Raw genomic sequence first — 21,096 nt, 5'->3', positions numbered from 1 at the left:
ATTGTAGCCCTTTTGTTAAAACTGCAAAAGTATTTGCATAAGCTAGCATGAACGCCTGGCAAAGCCCGGTCGTAAAGTATGATTAAATGTGATATTTTACTTTTTGCAGATTTCGTATATATTATTATAGAGTTAATGTTTTATTGATTTTTATATATTACTAGCGAGGAGTACCCGGCGTTGCCCGGGTGTTTATAGGTGTGTGTGAAAAAACCCCGAAATGTGTGTGTGGGGGGGGGGGAGGTGCCCGTGAAAAAAAAAAAAACGAAGCCTTCACGACGCGCAGTTGGAAAATAGTAAAGTGTGAGAAAAAAAAACAAAAAAAAAAACAGGTGCACGTTTTTGATTGACGTGACGTCGATAGCTATTCAGCAGTTAGTATTTTGTGCGGGACAGTTTTTAGTGAGGTCAATAAATCGGTTTGTTTGTTTTTAAAAACTCGCTCCCTGTTTATTAGGGGGAGCGTCTCTCGAAATGAAAGCTACCGTCTGATATGACGAAGCCGACATTGACCAAACGTTACTTAGCTCTCTAGAGACCACTGACTTTCGGCCAGTGATTAGAGTCGAGTTTCGCTTTTTTTTATACCGAAAACCGAATGTAACGCATGCCGATGCGGGAAATGTCGAATAATTAACGTTTGAAAGTCAATAAAATTAAATAGACAAGCGAGCTCCGTGATTTATAGATGATATAAAAAGTTTTAAGAAGTTGTGAACCGAGCGAGAGCTTCTCTGAAAGAAGCCTTTTGTGGACATCAAGGAAAAGTGTACATACATACATACATACATACATACATACATTTTCGCTTTTATATATATATATATATATATATATATATATATATATATATATATATATATATATATATATATAGATAGATAAAGTTGCGATTTCCAAAATAAGAAAATATAGCCATATTACTTGGGTGCATTAGCTTGAATCGAAACTGAAATAACAACTTATATATATATATATATATATATATATATATATATATATATATATATATATATATATATATATATATAAACTTGAGTTCCTTTACCCATAATCGAAACCAAAACTTATGAAGAATTCTTGATAAAATTATTTTTAAAAAAAATAGATTACTAGAGTGCCATCAGTTATAATCGAAACCAAAACTTACGAAGAATTTTTGGTAAAATTATTTATGATAAGAAATGGAAGTACATAACAATTAAACGACCCGCATGTAAGCGTGACACAGAAAATAACACACACGCTATCGTATTTATATATAGATTTCAAAAAGACTTCATTTATAAAAATGTGAAAAAAATAAAATTTTTCTTTCTTTTTTTTTTTGTTTCTTGATGACACAAGTGTTAAAACAAAAATGATCACTTAGCAACAGAAAAAAAATGTAACTTATACACTTTTGGAATGCTATATAGTAACATCTAATGAGAATTTGTTTGATAAAATTAAGAAATTATAGATCATTGTCCCCATAGAATGAGATACATGCTGGCCTATTTCAAATCCATATGAATAGTATTGTGACAATTCAGGCTAGAATTCTTATATACATTGTGAGCTGTCATTAATGATTTAATATTTGAAGAATTGTTGCATTAAAATTAACCTAATTATCATCAAATAATGCTTTATGCTAACTTTAAACTGTGATTAGCTCGGTATTTTTATTTATTTGTTTTTTTTACATGGTAGTCACCACTTATTAAGGCCCGGAAGCCACTCGGGGATAAGGGTTATTGCATGTACAGTAATCAATGGGATAATATCATAGTAATCGTTAGTAATGGAGATGTGATAAGGTGTCTTACTTAAGGGGGTGGTTTATCAGAAATTTGTTTATGTTGGACTTGAAGACATCCAAGTTGTAGTCAGGTGGGAAACAGGCAAACGGAAGAGAGTTCCACAGGCGTGCACTTCTAAGAAAGAAGCTTTGTTCATGGAATCTACATTTTGATTTAGGCACAGATCGATAATTGCATAGATCATAATATCAACTTTCATTCTCTTGAGTTATTTAAATAAAGTAGGTCTGAGGAAATTTTTGAGTCTATTACCCCCTTAACATTCAATTATCTACTACTATATAAGAGGAACTCTGTGTGGGAGTTCCTTCCCTATGAACTCCGAAATGGCTGGGGCGATTTTTATGAAATTTCCTTAAGTAATAGTAATTTTATGAGTGAATTTAATGATAAAAGTTGTAAGTTGAAAAGTTTAAGGATGCACCAGTTTTGGGGATCTCTACTGTTGGGGAGTCATCACCTTTTTGGGGGGTTACATTTTAGGGGTTTTGATTTGGACAAAGTACTTTAGGATGAGTTGATTTAGAGATATCCTTTTTGTGAATAAGATTTTAGATTTATTTTTAAATGTGAGACAACAAGAGACTTGTTATATGATGAAACCAAGTGAATAAAAAGTTCAGAGGGAAACATTCACAAAAGATATTTTATTTAGATTTATGAAAAGATCATAGCAATAAAAGGAATAGAATTATACACATATTTAATCAAAGTTTGTTAATAAGCGTCAATGTTTATTGTTTTATTTTTATATCTATACTGTTAATAAAATTCTAAATGTTTATGTTTGTGTGTGTGTATATACCATAAAACTTTTGAATGGATGCACCAAATTGAAAAATTCTTTTTTTCCCTGAAAGGTGTGAGTCCCTAGATTGTCCTTATCTATATATGGTTCATAACGAACAACCGCGAGTCACACAAAAAGCCCCAAATAAGGAGTTTTGAGCCGTTTTGTGCAATTGTTGAAAAAGTTGCCTGCCCATGTCAACGGATTTAGCACTGTCTGTATACAGTCGCGGTTACATCTTACGGCATGCGGACAGGACATGTGGCGCAATGGATAACGCGTCTGACTATGGATCAGAAGATTCCAGGTTTGAATCCTGGCAAGTTCGTAATAATTTTAACCATCATTTTATCCAACGTTTATTCATTATTCTTACCCTTAGTTAGGGTATTTTTGTTTTTTTCGGTGATTTTGTTTTGTCCATATGGGAATTTCCCATACTCTGAGTTAACAGGGTAAGCGTTGATGGTAAACACGATTTTGTGTTTGACTCAGCGTTGTTTGTGCCGACATGGTGCAGCCGCTAGTTAGAAATAAAGTTCGAGAAGGTTGGGAATATTTCAAGAGAGGAGTTCCTATAGATCAACAAACAATAAGTAAGGATAAAATTTTGAATCTGTGTGTTCATTAATATAGGTGTGAGTTGAGGCACAGCAGCAACCCCAGGGCCCACCTGCTATCTTGAAAAACATGTCGCCTGTCCAGATCTTATTTTAGGTGCACACGCCTCCCATTGGCCAGATTCATTTTTCTGACCGGAAGAATGCGTGGAGCCGATGTGCAGAAATTAATCTGTACATTTTATTTGTAACAGCTGATGAATCAACATCCGGTTGGGGTTTTTATTACTTTATTAATAAATCCCTACAAATGAAATGAAAAGACGTGTGGCGTAAATTTTTGTTATCACACATGCACATATCCTGGTGATGCCAGATCAGGCCTGTCTGGAGATATTGGCTCCCTAACCTAAAATGCACCAAAAATTGATATTATTGTACTTTTCCTTTCTCTTAAAAAAAAAAAAAAAAAAAAAAAAAAAAAAAAAAGCCATGTTCTGTAAAGTTAAAAAAAAAATTTCTATAAAAAACAACTAAACCAAACACCATAAATAAATATTTGAAGATATAAAGACTTGAAACATAAAACCGTTTTCCAACGACTTGAAACATAAAAACGTTTTCCAAAGAATGACTGGATTCGATGTTAAATAATCTGAAAAGGGTTGATATGGTATAACCCCCCCCCCCCCAAAAAAAAAAAAAAAAACTACCAAACTACACGCACCGAAGTAAGAGCAAATCAATCAAGATTGCTACCTTAAACTCAGAAAGTGTTTCTAAACCCATACCTGACGGCGGGGACGAAATTACATGATAAAACTACTGCCATGCATTCTATGGTAATCACTAGGGTCTGCCAAACGATTGTGAAAAATGGACCGCATGTTTCCGTGACGTCAGATTTGTGTTAACTATACGAACTATGGAAAAGCAGAAGCGACTTAATTATTTTTTTAAAACCTTTTTTTTATCTTCTTCAAACTGCAATTAATAAATTAATCTTTGTTATAATTTTGTTAGGTTTTAAGATTTACACAGTTTAATGATTAATAATATTATAAACATTTGTATATTAAATATGAAATACGGTTTTACTGAATTTTCATTTGGTTACCTACGGGCTTCCATATTTTGTTCGGTAAAAAGAGACATACAAAATATGAGGAGGGGGGGGCTACAAAATGCTTAATATTTGTGCAATAATATTTTCAAATTGGTTTTTATCTGACGATAAAATAACTGACAAGAGTCATGTTTATGTTAAAATTAACAAGAGTCATGTTTATATTAAAACTTAATTAAAAAAAAAAAATTTAAACACAATTAAAAATCTATGTTGTCACGGAACATTTTGAAATAATGGAATTTTAATCGTTTTAATCTCTTAAAAATTAATTAATGTTTACGAAGTTTCTTTTTCTTGGCAATTCAGCTGATTATAGTATATATTAATTTGAAAAAAAAAAACGCTATTAAAAAAAAAACAATTTTAAATTTATATCATTTTTTTAATTGCAACTTCAGGGTAATTTTTTGTTCAATATGTGTATTTAAATTTTAAAAAAATGTTTTACTTATTTGAACTCTTATGTTTCATAATAAATAGAAATTTCGATAGGTTTAAATATATTTTGCTCAAATTTTGAAAAAAATAAATATGGAGAGGGGGAGACACGCACCAAAAAAATATTTTCTCTCGTATATTTTACGAAAACTGCATTTTATATGTAATTTCATTCTAAAATGGATAAGTATCGAAAATTTCACGAAAATCTGACCATTAGTTGATTTTTGCTAGATTTATTAAACACAGGTATGTTTTCACGTTAGGAATGTCTACTACATGGGAACGTTATTTTAAAGCGCCAATTATGTAAACACGATTTTCGTCTCACAATTTCATTATTTTCGTTCGATGAAAAATTTTTTTTTAAATTATTACTGGTCTATTTTGCCCTTCTTTTAAATGATACAAAAGTTATACTGATAATATTAATTTTATCAATATAACTTTTGTACCATTTAAAAGAAGGGCAAAATAAACCAGTAATAATTAAAAAAAAAAAAATATTTTCATCGAACGAAAATAATGAAATTGCGAGACGAAAATCGTGTTTACATAATTGGCGCTTTAAAATAATGTTCTCATGTACCTATTTACAATGCCTCCCCACGGGACAGAGTTAGACACCAGGGTCGTTTTTTAACGTGGAGAAAAGGTACAAAAATAGACATTCCGAACGTGGAAACATACCCGTGTTTGATAAACCTAGCAAATATCAACTAATGGTCAGATTTTCGTGAAATTTTCGATACTTATCCATTTTACATATAAAATGCAAATTTCGTAAAATATACGAGGGAAAATATTTTTTAGTGCGTGCCCCCCCCCATTTATATTTTTCGAAATTCGAACAAAATATATTTAAATCTATCGAAATTTCTATTTATTATGAAACATAAGAGTTCAAATCAGCAAAAAATATTTATTTTTTAAAATTTAAATACACATATTGAACAAAAACTTACCTTGAAGTTGCAATTTAAAAAATGATATAAATTTAATATTATTGTTTTTTTTAAATAGCGTTTTTTCTAATTAATATATACTATACTCAGTTGAATTGCCAAGAAAAAGAAACTTTGTAAAAATTAATTAATTTTTAAAAGATTAAAACGATTAAAATTCCATGATTTCAAAATATTCTGTTACAACATAGATTTTTAATTAATTGTGTTTAAAAATAATAAGTAAAAAATATTTATTTTTTAAAAGTTTAAATACACATATTGAACAAAAATTTACCTTGAAATTGCAATTAAAAAATTGAAAAAAAAAAAAAATTAATATTATGTTTTTTTTTTAATAGCGTTTTTTTTTTTCTGAATTTATATATACTATAATCAATTGAATTGCCAAGAAAAAGAAACTTCGTAAACATTAATTAATTTTTAAATGATTAAAACTATTAAAATTCCATTATTTCAAAATGTTCCGTTACAACATAGATTTTTAATTAATTGTGTTTAAATTTTTTTTTAATATTAAGTTTTAACATGACTCTTGTCAGATATTTTATCGTCAGATTAAAACCAATTTGAAAATATTATTGCACAAATATTAAGCATTTTGTAGCCCCCCCCCCATATTTTGTTTGTCTATTTTTACCGAACAAAATATGGAAGCACGTAGGTAACCAAATAAAAATTCAGTAAAACCGTATTTCATATTTAATATACAAATGTTTATAATATTATTAATCATTAAACTGTGTAAATCTTAAAACCTAACAAAATTATAACAAAGATTAATTATTAATTGCAGTTTGAAGAAGATAAACAAAAGTTTTTAAAAAATCCTAAAGTCGCTTCTGCTTTTCCATAGTTCGTATAGTTAACACAAGTCTGACGTCACGGAAACATGCGATCCATTCTTCACAATCGTTTGGCAGTCTCTAATGATCACCCACTTCTGGACTTGATATCGTTTTTAGACGCATAAACCAATATTTTCCTTGAAAAGGGAGATAAATATATGACCTCATTAATTTAGGTTTGATCTTATGCGTCTATCAAAGCTTGCGCAGAAAGTGAGGTATCCTACTATGCAGAAAGCCGCAAAAATAATTAAATAAATAAAATAAAAAGATAGACCAACCAATGCACTCTTAATTGTGTGGGTAGTAATTCCGGCCGAGTGTTGATAGAAGCATAACCATTACTAATTCATAAAAACGAACATAAAAACGTGATTATTTTATTCATGGCAGGTTTGGGTTTGTATTATTACTGTACACATAGATTCGAAAAAGTTGTCAAAAAACAAATATATAACAAATAAATGTTATCAAAGGCAAGATAAGTTACTTTTCTACCTAACTGGATAAGTTTTTAGTGTTTTTATGTAATGTAACATTTATTCAGCTCGAAAAACATAGTGTTTATTGGAAAGTTAAAAATGGCGCCCGACTCTCTCTTTGACACGGTAGGTTTGGGAAAATGAGTTAAAAATTAAAAAAACTAGACGAAATACTGTTAGAAACTTGCTCAATATATGTTACCGTGACATGCTGACATATATTTGGTGGGTTTTTAGCAGTATTTTGTCTAGTTTTTTGTTTTTATTACTTTAAACGCGCTTTCCCAAACTTACGGTGTCAAAGAGAGAGAGAGAGAGAGAGAGAGAGAGAGAGAGAGAGAGAGAGAGTCGGGCACCATTTCTAACTTTCCAATACATCTATAAACACTGCATGTTTTTCGAGCTGAATAAACATGTTACATTAAATAAAGACACTAAAAACTGTTTTTAGAAAACAGATCCAGTTAGGTAGAAAAGTAACTTATCTTGCCTTCGATAAAATTTGTTATATATTTGTTTTTTTGACAACTTTTTCGAATCCGTGTACAGTAATACAACCCCATAGGTTTTAATGTATTTGAAAAAAAAGAAAAAAAGAAAAAAAACCCGCTCAAGTGCGCTAGCGCTGAAATGGATCGAAACGTCACACGTAAATGACTATGCATGTTCTAAGGGAGATAATTCTTCGTATAGAGTTACTTCCCTTGCACTTTTTTGGATTTTTTTAAGAGACGATTTTCTTATAGCCTCCATAAAGACCGAGGCTTTTATTCGTATACATCCGTCCAGTTAAAAATCGATTTATAAAGAGGGTAGGAGGGATAACATCTCGTATTGCTACCCCCTTCTAACGCCATCTTAAATTTTCTATGAACAATGAGGAAAAAATTGCTGTTTTCTGGATAAAATCTTTTTCCATCTCTAGCTTATTGTTAGCTAGTTTTTTTATACCTTGAAATAGTATTTTTTTATCAAGTGGCTTCATGCCTTGTCTGGAGTAATTTAAAAATCAATAAATAAATAAAATGATGCAAAAAACCCTTCTCTGTTTCCCTAACGCAATGTTTTCTTTTCTTTCATTTCTTATTTCGGGCCATTTTTTTTTTTTTTTTTTTTTTTTTACTTTGCAGTTGGAGATGTTTCCCTTTTTTAAACTTTACTGATTGAGACGTTATTTTACACGAATATTAAAGTGAACACTAACGAAGTATATTTTCCCCCCATTATTTTGATAGGTGGTCTGCACTCGTTACTGTATACGATTTATTTACATTTTAAATAATTGGCGATAGTTTTAAAAAATCGTTTGCAGACACCAAAATTAATACATGGCGCGAGAGGGCAGAAAACCCATTTTATTTAATGCTTTGAAATGTTCGAAAAAGAATACTAAAACTAGGTCATAGTTCATCGCAAAATACCAGGCATCAATTCAGTGTGTGTTGGAAGGAGGGGGGGCTTGGAGGCACAGTCTATTAGACAAACGTTTAGTTGGATACTACTAAAATTGTGAATCTTTATTCCATGTGAACACTTGATGACGTCGTAACTGTGCACAATGAGAGTGCGAGTTGGGGAGGGGGGTCCTTTATCTCTGAATGTTCACGAGTTCCTATTTACAATGCCCCCCCCCCACGAGACAGTTAGACACCAGGGTTGGTTTTTAACATGGAGAAAAGGAATAAAAATAAAAATTATCTCAGTCGTGAATGATTTCTCCTCCACTGAGAGAGAACAAGAAATTAAAGTGCAGTCTCTGAAGAACAGATACTACGCTTTGAGATATTAAATCTTTTATGCGTGTTAAAATGACAATGCAAGTTCAAACTGAACAAAAAACTTAGGCACAAGGCCAACTCAAAAGGGGGGAAATGGGCGTACACTTTGATTTTGGCCCAAAAAGAACGAGTGTTCACGAGTTGTCTATTAAATGAATGTCTAAATTTATGGATGTTGTTTTGTTTAATACCAAACTTCTGATAATCTTGATTGCTTGTTTTGTACGTTGAAATGTTTTAGGCGATGGAAGGAAATAAAGGAAACTACCTATTCAGATTGGCATTTACATGTTAAACCACTATTGTTCTAAGGGAGATAACTGTAAAGAAAACATGGTACTTGTACAGCTTAATCAAGACATTAACAAATGAAAATATTGAAAAAAGTTTAAATTGTACATATCCATTATGGAACGAAGTTCTCCGAAAAAAAATATGCACTTAATTTCATCAAGTATTTTTTTAATTTTTTAATTTTTTTTTTTTTTTTTTTTTTTACAGCGAAAAAACAATTTGTTATGATACCGAGCAAAAGGTTCGATTTTTAGGAAGAAAAACTAATACTAAAGATGGGGAGGAAGTCTCGGCGCTTTAACTGGAGTTATCTCCCCGCGGCGTTTCTAACATCCAAATGAAAATTTTTAAAAATCCAAGAATACTGCCTTCAGCGTGCTGTCATAAAAACGTTTTTCCGATGTAAAAAAAAAAAAAAAAAAAAAAAAAAAACACTACTCGATCAAATTAAGTGACTTTTTTTTTAATTCGGAGATCTTCAGTTCAAAACCGATACGTACAATATAACCTTTTTTTGATATTTTCATTTTTTAATATCTTGATTAAACTGTACAAGTGAAGAAAAAAAAAACTTCATATTGTACGTATTTGTCACAGAATGAAAGTGTTATATTCCAAAAATCACAAAAATTGATCAAGTAGTTTTTTAATTTACAAAAAATCATATTTTGAGCTGGTGACGTTACCACTGTATCAACGTCATATGCAAATGAACTGTTAAAATAAACTATAATTAATGTACAAAATATATAATGATTTTTTAAATTTTGACCACATAAATACTATTTTAGCCGACTAAAACCCCATAAAGAACGGCCCATAAAAAATTCAATCATTTGAGGCCCCTATCACTGCTAAGAGATGGTTTGAAAATATGAAGACAGAAAGACAGACAGGCATAGAGCCTTTTATATATTAGATTTAAATTATTTACTCCCGATTATATATAATTTAATTTTAATTTACCAGATGATAGCATCTGTGCTAGCGAATGCCGGGTTTATACTTTATTTTGCCAAAATATTCGAGTTTTTTTTTTTTTTTTTTTTTTTTTTCAGTGGGTGAAGATCACTTTCCTATATGAACTAAACGTAAACTAATCACCCATTCTTTTTTTTTTTTTTTGTATCATCAGCTTTTTTTTTTGCTTTTATTTTTGCTTTTTTTTGTGTACAAATAATTAGTGATTATGTTGCCAGATAATTCACGTTTTTTTTTTTATTTATTTTAAAAAATTATAGGTTTTACAAGGTGGATGGGGACAGATTCCTTTCTGTTAATTGCCGAAAGAAACAATTTAACCAAATTTTGAAAAAAAATTTTTCTTCACACGTTCACAAATAATAAGAAAACTTTTTTTTTTTTTTTTTACGAAGGTGAAATTATTAATTTGAGTATAATTGAAACCTTTTTTGCAAAGGTCACAAATGAATTTGCTTTTATTTGACAAACCTCGACTTGTCAATTTCTGCCGTGTGTGCAATACTTTCAATGTCAAAGATTAATCTCTGAAACGCGAAATTAGCTGTGACTATTTTGAAATATTGGTCTCTGCAGTTTACGGGCCATGCTGAAATAACGTTATTTCAAAAGCTATTCTTACTATAAAAATTGAATTTAATTTAGAATCTTATCTTTAAAAAAAAAAAAAAAACAAACACGAAAACACTGTTCGTATACTGCACAAGTACCAAAAATATTAAGTGAAAAAGTAAGAATTGACCCCCGTCCCCAAATGGGTACTGTTGTGAAAAAATAAATAGTCAAATCGATGGTCATAAAGTGAGTGATCAGTTTACCCTTAAAGGAAACTGATTTCCCCTTTAAAATTTCAAATTGTCGAAAGTACCCCACCCCCACCACCCCTAAGAAAAATATTCTCTTCTGACATGATAGGTTTACACTTGAAGAAAAAAAAAATTGGTTCATAAAAAGGTGGGGGAAAAAAAAACGATGGTGGTTATATTACGAACAAGTACCATAAATTAAATTTAAATAAAATGAAATAAACATTGCATATTTTTTTTTTTTTTTTTTTTTTTACATCTCCACGAAGGAAGATCTGACACAAGGTCGGTTTTTAATGTAGGGGGAAACCAGCTCCCCAATATGAGGCACTCTAGTTAGTAACAAAAATAAAATAATCTATCAGTAGGTGTATCAGAATTTTGAGGGAATTTTTGACACCCCTCACACAAAAACTGTGAATAAAATAAAAAAATAAAAAAACTCGTAATTTCTCTTTTTAAAGTGGGTTGTTTATTTTCTTTATGGAATATATTTCCAAAATAAACTATTAAAGTTGTTTAAAAAATAGAAATATTATTTTTTGTGTTTACAAAGTGCTGGCGCGCCTTCATGCAGCCATTTTTTTTTACTTAATGAAATCAATTGAATTTTACGAGTTAAATATTTTTCATTTTTACGATATTTTCAGGGTCAATGTGAAATTTTATGCTCTTTCCAATAAACCAAATATAATATTTTGGACAAACTTTTTTTTTTTTTTAAATTCACCCCACCATTTTGAAATATATATTAAAATTTTAATAATTAATTTATGTACCAAAGTTTTATATATCACAAATTGAAGATAAAAGATCAATAATTAAAATATTCTAATTTAAAAAAAAAGAGTGTTTTTTGGAAATTTACCTCTAAAGTCCAAAGTGTAAAATCTTTTTTTTTTTTTTTTTTTTTAACCATGTTGAATTTTTTTTTTTTTTTTCTCAAGTGGAAGTTTGTTATGCTTAGGATGTCAAGTAAATATAGGATGCTTTCAACAATTTTTTCTATTTCATTCAATGTTTTCTTTTTTAGATATAAAAAAAACAAAATTCAATCGATAAAGAAGTATCTAAATATATCAATCAAAAACTCATGTATTTCATTAAGAGAATAAAAAAAATAAAAAATCGGTCAACTGTTTTTTTTTTGTTTAACAATAAAAACTTATAAGTGAATATGTTCGGTTTTTAAGTATGGAGGACCGAAATACTAAATTTGGTTTACAATACGCATTAAAAAGACATAAATTATGTCCCTTCTGTGCGCCGCGTTATAAAGGCGAATAAAATCAGACTTGTCTCCCTTTATTTGAACAGTTAAAAAAAATGTGTCTGCGTTTGTTTTTAATCCTTGTTTAAAAAAGTATTTTATTTAAAAAGGACATGGAATATAAGTATTAATATGGATAAATTCTTAACAATGAACAATTGAACTACTCATCGAATACTAGTTTTTATAGGTAAGTGATTTTTTGGAATTTATATATATTTTTTTATAATCGAAGGAAGTAAAATTTCGGGTTTTTTTTTTAAATCTTTTTTAAGGAAAACCGATTAAAAAAAACATATTGCAGAATTTGCTATTAAGCCTGTTATTTTTTTTTTAAATTGTGGTCTTTGCTCCTTTAATTAAAAAAAAATTAGGGGTTGAATTACATTTTTCAAGAAGTTATAAGCTTCGAAAGACAGTAAATCTAAATATTCTCGTGTTTACCGCGATTTTTACTGACGATTTCTGACGCTTCCAATCCATCAGTCATGAAGGATTTCGCACTCACAGATATCAAAAAAGTAAAGTGAAAAAAGTAGAGTGCAGTATCAGAATAGGTACTACACTTTGATCCTGGCCCGAACGCCAAGAACCTTTTTTCTATTTATTTGCGTGATTATGTAATATTTCGCAATAATAAACTAAACTCTCAAATTGATAACATAACGCGATTGATTTCAGCATGCCTCCCTTGATCTAAGGGAGATAACTCCATTTACTCGATTTCTTCGTTTTCTTGAAACAGTTTTATCATCGCATCTTTCTATTTATTAGCCTGTCTTCTTCAACAACTTCATAAGCCAAATAAGTAAAAATAAATAAAACAAAAAACCTTACTTCCATAAAAAAAAATATTGGTGCTTATTAATTAAAAAGAAAAGTTGAACTTAAAAAGATCGTATTGGTTTGGACTCTATCGCACGTATTATTAATTCTATGATAATTTTAGTTTTCTGGGCCTTCGGGCCGGGATCAAAGTGTAGTGTCTGTTCTGCACATGCTACACTTTAGATAATTTGTCCCAGTGAATGGAGGGGAAACCTTCTATACTGGGACGATTATTTTTGGTAACCAGATTGCCCCCTTTTAGCCTACTTTTAGGGGAGCTGGTTTTTACCCCACATTAAAAACGGCCTTGTGCCTAATTTGCTTTGGTGGGGGAGCAAATAAATACAATAATTTTAGTTGACGTCATTTTTTAGTTTTAAAAACCTATTAATTATTTTAGACTTATTAATTTAGATTACTTTATTTGGCAATTCGGAATCCTAACTTATTGTTCTAAGGGAGGTAACTGTATTTTATTAAAAATTGTAAAATTTCTTTCAACTACTTCATTTAATGTAACAACGTTTTATAACATTAATAACAAAAGAAAAATGTAAAATGCAACGATATTGGAATTTTCTTTAACGAAACATTCAATTGTCAGAAAAAAAGGATTCTTTTCAACTTTTGTAAAATAGTTACCTCTCTTAGAACAATAGGGACTGCCAAAATTCACCCCAGAATTACCCCACCCTATATGTAACACGATGTAACTTTATTATAAATTAATATTATCAGTATAACTTTTTACCAAAATAAACCAGTAAAAATTGAAAAAAATTTTTTCATCGAACGAAAATAATGAAATTGTGAGACGAAAATTGTGTTGACATAATTGGCGCTTTAAAATAACGTTCTCATGTAGTAGACATCCCGAACGTGAAAACATACCCGTGTTTAATAAATCTAGCAAAAATCAACTAATGGTCAGATTTTCGTTAAATTTTCTATACTTATCCAGATTTTCGTGAAATTTCCGATATTTTTTAGTGCGTGTTCCCCCCCCCCATATTTATTTTTCCGAAATTCGAACAAAATATATTTAAATCTATCGAAATTTCTATTTATTATGAAACCTAAGAGAATCAAATAAGTAAAAAATATTTTTTAAAAGTTTAAATACACATATTGAACAAAACATTTACCTTGCAATTAAAAAAATATAAATTTAATATTGTTTTTTTTTAATAGCGTTTTTCAAATTAATATATACTATAATCAGTTGAATTGCCAAGAAAAAGAAACTTTGTAAACATTAATTAATTTTTAAAAGATTAAAACGATTAAAATTCCATTATTTCAAAATGTTCCGTTACAACATAGATTTTTAATTGTATTTAAAAATTTTTTTAAATATTAAGTTTTTACATAAACATGGCTCTTGTCAGCTATTTTATCGCCAGATTAAAACCATTTTGAAAATATTATTGCACAAATATTATTCATTTTGTAGCCCCCCCCCGCTCATATTTTGTTTGTCTCTTTTTACTGAACAAAATATGGAAGCCCGTAGGTAACCAAAAGAACATTCAGTAAAACCGTATTTCATATTTAATATACAAATATTTATAATATTATTAATCATTAAACTGTGTAAATCTTAAAACCTAACAAAGATTAATTATTACTTGCAGTTTGAAGAAGATAAACAAAGGTTTTAAAAAATCATTAAGTCGCTTCTGCTTTTCCATAGTTCGTATAGTTAACACAAATCTGACGTCACGGGAACATGCGCTCCATATTGTTTTGGGGATACCTATAGAACAATCAGTTAAACTTCCAAATTTCCGTTTATTTACTATATATTTTTTAAAATTTTCAACATTTTTATTCACCATTCTTTTCGAATCAGTAAACCTAAATTTTAATTATTTTCTGTACTTCGTTATGTTAGTGAAAAATCTAAATATTGAATTCCAAATAAAATCAATGCTATGTACTTAATTTTTCGTCGCAGTAATTGGCATATCCAAAAATTATGATAAATCGGTAAGGTGAAAAAATTAATTAATGAAAACAGTTTTCAAAGACAATGAAAAAAGTTTTGCTAAAATCACCTAAGATTTTCAGAAAATAATTACTTCCCTTGTTACTTGTCGAAATTTTTCTCTTTAGTTTTTTTTTTTTTTTAAATTTTTTTTTTAAGCAAAACACAATATTTGCTGTCTTCGAAAACTATTTTCATTAACTATTTTCTACCTTAATGTTTTTCGTAATTTTTGGATGTGTTCATTACTGTGGCATGACAATTATGTAGACACGATTGGTTTTTATTTGAAATTCAATATTTCAAATTTCGCTCTAATAACTGAGAAGCATCATTTCTAACCTCAATAGATCTACGAAGAATTATCTCCCTTTGATATTTTGATAACTGTTACCTTACGCTACAACAGAACACCGACCACTTTAATTTAAGTTTTTAGGGGTATTCGAGGTCGCTGACAGCAAATCTGATTATTAAACCCGTCGCAAATTTACCGTATGCATGGTATGAACCCCTAGAACTATTTTACGCTATTTCATCGCCTTCAGTAGTGTTTTAGGCGTTCGTGTGCAGTCAAGTGACTTATCACATCGCAGAGGAATCTTTTTAGCGGACATTTGAAATTAAAAAAAAATGTAGTTCGCGGCCGCCATCACCATCCTCGCCGCTCAACCGCCCTCTCCCCAATGTAAACGAATTTTTTTATGAAATGTTAAACGGCATTCTACTCTGTAAATGTCGGCATGTTACTTACAAAAAAAAAAAAAAAAAAAAAAAAAACGGTTAATTAAACTGCAGAAGCACCTGTTAAACTATATAAATTCTATAATTGAATACCCCCACCCACCCCAAAAAACCGGAAAACATAAAGTTTTTATAAACTCGTGAAAACTATTTTAGATCAATTAAAAAGCATTAAAAACTATGTAATAATAATAATAAAAAATTGAATGTACCGATTTATTTGGGCTTTGAATATAATTTTTAATATTTGGTGGGGATTTACTTGTAGAGGGAAGTGTCCTCATGCCAGGTTGTCCTGACAAACTGTTGTACAAAGAAACCCTAGACACTAAAGAATGTCTAGCAGTGTTGGGATGATTAATCGGAAAAATCGGTATCGGAATCTGAAAAAGTTGTTCGTATTTTCCGATGTCAAAAACGATTCTTTTAATTGGCTTCTTTTTTTTTTTTTTTTTTTTTTTTTATAAACAAAGTCTTCTACTGCTGATAGTAACGAGTGAAATAATGAATATTCATTGATTTTTAAATTACCAGCAAAAATTAAAATCTATAGATCATCCTTCGCAAGTGTATTTTTACGCTTGAGAAAATGTCTGCACATTTAACTTTTTTTTTCTTTTTTTTTTTTAAATGATAATCGTGAAAAATAACAAAATTTGTAATTAAGTATTTCAAGATTTATAAAGAATCAAAATGTATAATTGTATCAGAATCTAGAATAATATTGGAATCGTCACATCACTAGTGTCTAGTAGGCCTTAGGAGTATATATGGGGGTTTGAAATAAGAGAAAGCTGTTAAAGACGGTCTTGTGATGCCAAGTTTCAGTAATTTATATTGGTACAGTCTATGATTTATAACCTGGAATAACAGGTAGCCACTCTTATATTAAAGTAGAAACAAGGCTACTACTATTGTGCTGTTTCATAATCACTTCCATTAAAAAGTATTGTTAGTAACTTGATTTGGTTGGTTGTTTTTGTTTTACGGCATATCAACCCTTTTCAGGTTATTTAATGCCGAATCCAAAGATTTTGAAGAAAAATTTTTAATAGAATATATTTGTTGTTTTCAAATCAGTTTCTATTTAACCCATAGTTGGGACCCTAACAGATACTACCACTCAGGGTCAAAATGGACCTGGGAGCAATGGTAATTAAAGGGTGGCTTCACACTCCCCAAAGCCCGCAAGCTGGGGCCTCACCACTGGATATAGTTTAAGGTCATATCCAGGACCTTGTTAGTAACTTGAAAGATTATCTTTAATTTACTGGTTGGTTATTGGTTGTATAGTTTGTGCTCCAACTGGTTTCTGCCTTGTTAACTTTGATACCTGAATGGCACATTAAGTCCAATTGCTAAATTGATTCCGTATGTAAACTTGTATTGAAAAAGTAAAATAAAAGCTGCTTCAGTGTAGACACTTTTTGTTTTTCCTTTTTTTTATAAGATTTTTATTGGTTTAGCCATGTCTGGAGAGTGTTAGCTTTTATTCAACTTCAGGCAGCTCATTTTCTACTTATCACTTGTGCGTGTAAATATATAGTGGTCTGGCAAGGCCGTAGGGAAGACAACCAAGCAAAAAGAAGCTCTAAGCAAAATTTATCCGAAAGCAGCAAAACTGCAGCTGGCCTGCCAGGACACTATATATATATACAAATATAGGCAAATTTGGGCATATTTTATTGGTTTGAAAGTAGTTTCTTTTTTTTTTACCAATTAGTATAAAATATTTACCATAGAATAGTATTATAATCTTCAAAACGCCTTCAAATTTTCATGTTGTTTCGTCTCATAGAACCAAAGATATGAGCATTTCAATAATATATATATATATATATATATAATCTCCATCCATAGACATACCACACCTTTTTTGGCAATTTCATAAGTTCCTAATCTCAGCGACTATTGGTCTGAATTTAACAAATGAAGGCTCGTTGGAAAGGTAATGACCTGAATTGTGTAGTGCGCTATGTGACATTTACGCTTAAGGTCGCACATTAAGGGGATCATCCATCATTTTTGGCACTTTTTTTAACCTTTTAAAAAATAAGCAATCAAGTATTAGATTTTTACAAACTAAGGTTTTTTTTTGAAAAGCCCTTAGCTTAATTTATTTAAATAGTAAGCATAAACTTCACCTTTTATGTTGCACATTAAGGGATACGCCCATTTTTACCTAATTTTTTGACGAATTTATATACCCCATATCAGTCATAAAATGTTTCAAATATAGTCCTTTGTTTTCCTGGTTTTGCATATGAATTACAAAATATCTGATTTTTCCCCCAAAACATCTGGCCTTGATGGAGGAGGAGACTAAATTTGTTAATATGATTTTAAATGATCTGAAATAACAGCAAGGGAGACTGGATTCCAAATTTCCATTATATTATTTAAAATTTCTTTGTTTTTTATATTTATATCAGATACATATCCATGAAGATAAATATTTCTCATATGCTATATCTCCCCTCTTTGGAAATAAGGTACGATTATGAATATCTCCAGTATTAAATAATCCTTGTACACTAGGAAATTTACTTTGCATGAAAACCGAAGAGGAGAGATAACATACGAGAAATATTTATCATTCATATGTATCTATATTGATATAAATATAAAAAAGAAGAATATAAAGAAAGTAAAAATAATATAATGAAAGTTTGGAATCCAGTCTCCCCTTGCTGTTATTTCAGATCATTTAAAACCATATTAGCAAGTTTTAGTCCCCTCTCCATCAAAGCCAGAGGTTTTTGGCAAAATTTTATATATATATATATATATATATATATATATATATATATATATATATATATAAAACAAATTTACAAATGGTCGGTTACAACCAGAAGTCCTCGTCAGGCAACTTAATGAATGGTTGCTTTCCATAGAAGAAACCAGTCCTCAAATCACTGACTTCTGGTTTTAACCGACCATTTGTTCGAAATTGCTGGAAAAATGGTGGGATCTTTCTATCGGTCCAGTAGATATCTCACTGCTGATGCAATTCTCTATCTATATAAGAGCCAGGTACGTCCAAGGATGGAATACTGTTGCCACATCTGGGCAGGAGCTGCTAGAAAGGACATGTCCTGCCTTGATAGAGTTCAAAATAGACTTCATAGCCTCATAGGAGATGTCCTTTTCTCTTCCCTGCAACCTCTATCTCACAGAAGAGATGTTGCGAGTTTGTCTCTGATCTATTGTTATTTTCATGGAAAGTGTTCGACTGAGCTTCAGTCTATGGTCCCCCCTCGCCAAAATTTCACAAGAAACACTCGTCTAGCTGTAAACACTACCAATAATTCCCCCCCCCCACTCTTTATCTGTGTCTAAACCTAAATGTAGATTCCATTCTAAGAACTGCACGCCAGTGGAACTGTCTTCCGTTTTCCTGCTTTCCGGCTGACTACAATATGGTTGTCTTCAAGTCTAACGTAAACAAGTTCTTGATGAGCCATTACATATAAGTTAACAAATTTACCAAATTGATTACTATATTGTCCAATTTCTACTGTACAATCTTTAACCCTTATCCTCGAGTGACCTCTTGGCCTTGATAGTTGTGTGTGTGTGTGTGTGTGTGTGTGTGTGTGTGTGTGTGTGTGTGTGTGTGCGCGCCCGTTCCCACTGAAACAGCAAAACAGTACTGTATGTGGATGACTATATATATATATATATATATATATATATACACTAGCTGGTACCCTGGTATTGCCCGGTTGTACAATATGCTTAAATGTGATATTTTAATTTATGCCGATTGGATATGCATTATTATAGATTCAATCCTCTATTGAATATTATATATTACGAGGAATAATTTGTCTGGTGGACTAATTCACAAAAAAAAAATAAATGATAATGTCGTTCATCAAATTCCGTCTGTGTTCACAATATCACGTCAGCTGATATTTGGGTTTGATGATGAATGCCCTGGAAAAGTCACTTCTGAATATACAAACGAAGAAATAATCTGTAGCGATTTTAAATGGCACCTCTTTTTTTTTTATCGTAAATTAAACTCATTAATAAGAAAAAATAAAATAAAATGGTGTAGTACACCCGGATTTGAACAGGGGGATCATTTGATCTGTAGTTGAGTGCTATCTATATCTCCAGATTATAATGACTCTGTGTTTATTTTATTTATTTTTTTGTAGATTTGCTAAGATTTAATTATCTCCCTTGGCCGGTGTAACATAAAATACTCCCCCCCCCTAAAAAGTATTCTTTTTTATTTCTAAGAAAGAAAAGCTATTTTTAAGATCAGATTATTTCGATTTGCGTTACTTATCGGATGAATTTCTGCACAAAACATATCTAAGAACCCTGCCAGGCATATAAATGAAGGAAGTCGTGTACACACACACAGTGACTTTTATATGATAGTAGGTAGATATAATCTCTCTCTCTCTCTCTCTCTCTCTCTCTCTCTCTCTCTCTCTCTCCATGTCAATTCTAATTGGTTGTGATGAATGGATCAGGCTTTTTCCTCTAGAGAATTGTCCGCAGAAATGCAAATTACATCCATCAACCAGTCTCACCCATTTGCACTCGTCAGCCTTAGTTTCCTCCCATCTTTTAATGAAGACGGATGATAACCATACCCCCCTAAACACATTCAAGCTTCGAATTTGTTTCAGACCGTGGATCGGAATGGCCGCTTTTGCACCGAATCTTATGCTCACTTTGTAGGTTTGACAACTGCATTAAACTTCTGTTTCACTTCAACCCCGCTCTCTTCACAATTTATTACATGGTATCTTTTCCTACACCTTAAAAATAAAGAGAATATGATCCTCAGATTAAGTTAATAATGAGTAATTGCTGCAAACTTCCTGAATTGACTTTCATTGGTTGATCAAATGCCCAAATAACATTAATCAAGACGGCTCCTTCAAAATAAAGGAGAAAGTGTATCTGTTGGCAGTGCGTTCACATATAACGTATGCCCGTGAGCCCTAAAAGTAGCTTATATTTATTTACTAGTGATATTCACGTGAAAATATGTTCCTTATTAGAAAATTATTGATTTCATTTTGTTTTTTATTTATTTATTTTTTTTTTTTTAAGGAAAAAATTGCAACTTTAAAATTGTTTAGTTTTCTCCTACTGCAAGAACTTAGACACCAGGGTCAGAACTTAGGTCAGCGCCCTGCACCCCATTTCAGGAAAGGCACTCTAACCTGCAAAAAATGCCTGGCCAGCCAAGTCAGCATCCCCCGGTGAGGGCGCCTCAGACGATTAGCAATAGATTAGCCCATTCTCAAAGAGAGAAGGCAAAGCCTGGGAGGGTGGACCTCCAAGAACTGCACAAAACTAAACTCGCACAACTAAGTCAACAGGGATCAGGTCATTACAGGAATGGTCTAATCTTTGTTG

General features: G+C 30.8%; 1 long non-coding RNA gene and 1 other non-coding gene across 2 annotated transcripts in view; both read left to right on the top strand.

Annotated features, from left to right (window-relative positions):
• Positions 1-21,096, top strand: part of LOC145297724 (uncharacterized) — a 229,286-nt gene that overhangs the window by 176,508 nt on the left and 31,682 nt on the right. The gene's annotated exons all lie outside the window — the stretch shown is intronic.
• Positions 2,851-2,923, top strand: Trnah-aug (transfer RNA histidin (anticodon AUG)). Its single transcript has one exon. It is a non-coding gene; the product is annotated as a tRNA-His (tRNA).

The sequence above is a fragment of the Euprymna scolopes genome, chromosome 18 (assembly GCF_053919585.1).
Source record: "Euprymna scolopes isolate OS-2025 chromosome 18, ASM5391958v1, whole genome shotgun sequence".
NCBI classification, from domain to species: Eukaryota; Metazoa; Mollusca; class Cephalopoda; order Sepiida; family Sepiolidae; genus Euprymna; species Euprymna scolopes.
Note: the sequence above shows the minus strand (reverse complement) of the source record. Positions and strands in the feature narration are given on the sequence as shown.